Here is a 5,318-nt window from a genome sequence, read left to right on the forward strand (position 1 = left end):
CCTGACCTGAGCTGAAGTCAGTCGCTTTACAGAGCCTCCCAGGCGGCCGAGACCCCTCAGTTCTGAGCCAGTTCTCAGGTGTGTTAAGAAGATGATTCCCAGCAACATGTCCTCATCAGCTCTGTCGGCTTCCTTTCATTCACCTCCAAACCCCATCTTCTGACCCTGGGGACTCCTGCGAGCCGGCGAGCAATGGCATTTCTCCACCTGCGTGGACTGGGCCTGTTGTGCTCACTGTTTAAACCCTGGTTTTCCGGTCTCACGTCTTCATGAGAAAAGCGTCGTCTAGGACAAACCCAGCTCCTCTGATGGCAGGTGGATGATGTCATCACGCTCCTGTCCGTTTCAACGCCCGGCTCTGTTTTACTTGCCGTTGTTGTGCCCAGAGACACAGAGACCCACCGAGACCACTGAAGCCGAATTCACGGAGTCTTTATTACCGGCCGGGACCGCACAGAGTTAACACAGAACTCTACAGATGCGGCCCCGAGTCCAAGGTCTTCGGGCTTTTCATAATGAGCAAGCAAGCAGGCAGGCGGGAGGTGCGGAAGCAGAACTGAGCGGTCACTGCAGGCGCCACGGAGACATGGGCCCTATCCTGGTGTGCGGCAAAGCATCTATCATCCTGAAGGCAAGCTGAGCGTTGTAGGGGGTTCGAAGAAATAGTTATTACCTCAAGGACAGACTATGCCAGCTGTGTCATAAATAAGCATTAACAGGGACCATGAACCCTTGCCTTTTTACTTGTTTTTCTTTTCTTGTACCTGGGGATAGTCAAGTAGCCCCCCCCCCCCCCCGAGGGCAGGCCTAGAAGGCGAATTCTAGGTCAAGATAGAAGGATCGAAGCTAAACTCACGCATAACAGCCATGTTCCACCTGACCTGGGCCCCGATCCTCCCTCTTCCGAGCTGAGGAGCCTAAGTAACGTCATCTTGAGATTAAGGCCTCCATTGAGAGCACCCTCGGGCTGCACGGAGCCCCCGTTCCTCAGATTGCTCAAGGCTGAAGCCACCCTCGGACCGCACTCAGGTCAGCTAATCAAAACCATTCCTGTGGTCTGAGTCGGGGCTGGGACTGCAGACAGTTATTCTGTACAAACTAGCCAATTTCTCACCGCTTGCCTGAACCCCATGTGGGCCCTCTGAACTCACCTCATAATTGGTCATTTTCAAAGGATCCTCAAAAGTCATAATTGGGTCCCACCAAAAGTAACGGATGCCTCACAGATACTGAATGGTCAAAGCCATTACCAGGGGTGCTGCTGTACAATTGTAACTGGTGCTTATGTGATGATGCTATACGTACAGCGTGTTACTGTAACACCCCTGTCCCTGACCCCATAAAAACCCTGCTCGCTATTGTTCGGGGCTTCACCTTCTGCCACGACACCGGTAGGTGGGTGAGGCCCGGCTCGAGCTTGTAATAAAGACCCTTTTGTACTTGCATCGGTGTCGGCTCCTTGGGGGTCTCAGGGGACTCGTGAATCGGGCACAACACTCTACTCTGCCTGTCATCTGATGTGTCCTACAAGACATTGCGGAGAAAGTGATAGGGGCTGACACTGGGCCTGAGCCCTTAAAGAGCTGGCACTTCCCGTGTTTGGTACTTTATTGTAATTCCTCCATCCGTGTGGGGCACACAATTTGCATAAAGGCACCTGTGTCATCAGCTGAGGCCCTGCTTCCAGTCTGGCAGGATCAGCCTGCAAAAACACCAGTGACACCAGCCTCTGTGGTCAGAAGGACACTTCTCAGTCTCCCCATGGTCCCTGAGGTAAAGCTCCAAGTCCTGAGCATTGTCAAGACACAGCTCACAGTGTGTTCTGATTATCTGTGAAAGTGCGAGGAAGAGTTCCAAAGCATAGAGGGTTTTTAAAGCAAAAAGTGATGAAGTTTTTGGGGTGATTGTGGGGTTCATGGGGTCTGGAGCCAACAACCAAGGAAGAATTCCTGAAGACATCTTTGGTGCACAAAGGTGATTTTATTAAAGCACCAGGACAGGACCCGTGGGCAGGAAGAGCTGTCCCAGGACCTTGAGAAGAGACAGGTTTTTGTACTTTTGGGGTTGGGGGTGAGGTAAACTCCAGGGGGATTTTCCAGTGAAATTTCCATATGCTAAAGAAGACTCCCAGGATAGTGGAGGCTTAGCTATTGTCAAGCTAAGCTGCATTTTCCCTCTAGCAAAGTATTAGCATTAAGACAGTAGGGAGTTCCGAGGAACATCTTACTCTGCCTGATTCAAGTATTTGCCAATGGGCTGCAGGTTATAAGGAAACTGAGTTCAACCTGCCGTTTCCTTCTGCCTTTGCTCCCCACATCACTATGGAGGGGAGGGTGATGTTGGGGCTCCAGGAAACTGAGTCTATAGGTTTATAGGCTATTGATAAGATTGCCTTTTCTTGTGATTTACTAAGATAATTGTAAACTGATGGAGTCTCCTGCAGGACTACGAACCTTATCAGCTAATCATTTTGTCCCCCCCCCCCCCATTCCGTTTCTCCTGGGCAGCCAGGAGTGCGGGAGAATTGTCACACACCCCACCTGGTGGGGTGCGGGTGGGGTGTTTGCAGCCTGTCACCTAGCCTTTTTCTCCGTCATCAAAAAGTACACTCTGGTGATGTGAGAGGGTGAGTGAGACAGAGAGAGAGAGACAGCGAGAGAGAGAGCGAGCGAGCGAGAGAGAGCGCTGTAGCGAGCTGTGAACCCCAGGGGTTGGGTTCGTGTCTTTTGCTGACAGTGGTTAAGGAGGGGCTGGAATATTCTTACTTCAAACAGGGGTTTCTTGGAAGCAGGACTACATGCTTTTTTCCCTCCTTATTTGGTTAGGGGTTCCTGTCCTGGTTCCCTTAGGGAGGAGATTTTGGCACATTAATGTCCCATAAAGAAGGAGTAGCGTGAACTGTGACCCATTTTGTCAGCCACCTCAGGCCTTCAGCATGATGGGGCTTCTCATGAGTGCTGCCAGAACAGACCTCTGACCCTCCCCACACCTGGGCACAGCCTCTTCCAGGCTGGCCTCCAGGCGTCCTGTTAGAACCTTAGTAACCACCCTCTCTTACAGAACTGTTATAGGGTCACTTCAGTGACATTCCAGAAGGTCAGAGTAGGCTCACTGGGAACGACCCACAGGGCGGTCAGTGACAGACGTGCCACATACGGGCCAGTCTTTGGAGACTGGCTATCACACAAGGCGCATCTTCCTTCCTTCTTCATCTTCATCTTCCCTCTCTCAGCCAGGCCCGTGCACCTTTGATGCTCTCTCCTCTGGTCGAGCTAAACTAGTAACTAGTGCGTTTCCCCGGTTGGCTTCCTTAGCAACCAGTCTCTGTCCCCTTGGGATCCAAAAGTCACCTCATTAACATAACAAAACGCATCTTTGTGTTTCTTATTATTTAGGAAATTACAAGAGTAATGAAAGCTTTGTGCCAGGACACAATAAAGAGCAAATATATATTGTTGTTAAAAAGAAAACCACAAGGGCACCTGGGTAGCTCAGTCGGTTAAGCGTCTGACTTCGGCTCAGGGCATGATCTCACAGTTCGTGGGTTCGAGCCCCGCATCGGGCTCTGTGCTGACAGCTCAAAGCCTGGAGCCTGTTTCAGATTCTGTGCCTTCCTCTCTCTCTGCCCCTCCTCTGCTCACACTGTCTCTCTCTCTCTCTCAGAAATAAATAAAACGTTAAAAAAAAAAAGAAGAAAGAAAACCACAGACCCCAAACGGTGTTATTTAGGCCAAATCACCACAGCTGGACTTAACAGTTAACCTGACCGCAATTCCAACCTCCCCCAGAAATGAAGTCTTAACGAGTCCGTTGGAAATTTTCTGATCAGCATCAAAGAGGTAATCTGTCACTTGAGCCTTCTCCATCCATCCCCCCCACAAGGAAGTTGACATAATCCGTCTGTTAACACTCTCCAGCTCCTTCCCCTATGGGAAGGTCACTTGCCTCGAACAATCCTTTTCCTTTGCTACAGACTTCCCTTGTGGGGGGCTATCAGGCAGATTACCTCACTAGTGCTGATGAGGCAATTCCTGATTGATTGGTGTAAGATTCTACCTCTGGGATAGCCAACACTAAGAAGTCTCCTTTTTGTGACATGTGGCTTAGCATAAGCAATTCCATTTGAAGCCTGTTGTCTTATTGTTATTATTATTTTTAAATGCTATCCTATGCTTGATGTTTAGGTTTGGATGCAGGGGAGGGTGGTGCAGTCAGTTGGGACTGGAAGAAATTCTTCTGACCAGCCTGTTATCTTGGGGACTTCTCCACCCTGCCCTGGGCCTTTCCCAAAGCAGTAAGGCTGTATCACATTTTGTAAATACAGCTGCATAAGAATTGCACCGTGTGGACAACTATATAATCTAAAAGCAGATTGGCAACAGGTCTGAACTTCAAGTTGTTTTCAGGGACATCTCACACAAAAACCTGTGCATGAATGTTCAACTGGATTGGACAAAAGACCTAAAGAGATATTTCACCAAAGAAGATGTGGAATTGCCACACCATTAGTTGCTAGGGAAAGCAAATGACAACCGCATTGAGGCATCATTATATACCAACTGGAATGGCTAGCACTCCTGAGACACCAGAGACTGATGGAGCCATGCACACGGCACAGCTGCTCCAGAAACCAGTTTGGCAGTTTCTTTAAAAACTAAACACATAAGTACCATACCACCCAGCAGTTGCAGTCCTGGGTATTTATTCCACAGGAATGAAGGCTGATATTTACACAAAAACTTGTACACAAAGGCATGTAACAGCTTTATTCATAATAGCAAACTTTCAGTGGGAGGATATTCTCATAAAGTGTGGTAATTCACACCGGAGGATACTATTCAGTAAGAAAAAGGAATAAACTGTTGATGCCCTCAACAACCTGGATGAATCTCCACAGAATTCTTACAGTGAGTGAGAAAAGCCAATCTCAACAGGTTACCGCTGTGTGATTCCATTTATATCCCATTCTTTAAATTACAAAGTGATAGAAATAGAAAGCAGATTAGTGATTGCCACATATGTGGGGGTGGGAGGCAGGAGGAAAGTGGATGTGGCTGTTAAAGGTCACATGAGGGGGGACTAATAGCAGGGGACTTTAATACTCCGCTTACAGCAATGGATAGGTCAACCAGACAGAAAATCACTAAAGAAATAATGGACTTGAAAGACACATTGGACCAGATGGACCTGACGGATATATTTAGAACTTTACATCCTGAGGCCAGGGAATTTACTTTCTTCTCAAGTGCGCATGGCACATTCTCCAAGATAGATCACATACTGGGACATAAAGCAGCCCTCAATAAATATAAAAGAAT

Source organism: Hyaena hyaena, unplaced genomic scaffold (genome assembly GCF_003009895.1).
Source record: "Hyaena hyaena isolate Hyena2069 unplaced genomic scaffold, ASM300989v1 scaffold_637, whole genome shotgun sequence".
Taxonomy (NCBI): Eukaryota; Metazoa; Chordata; class Mammalia; order Carnivora; family Hyaenidae; genus Hyaena; species Hyaena hyaena.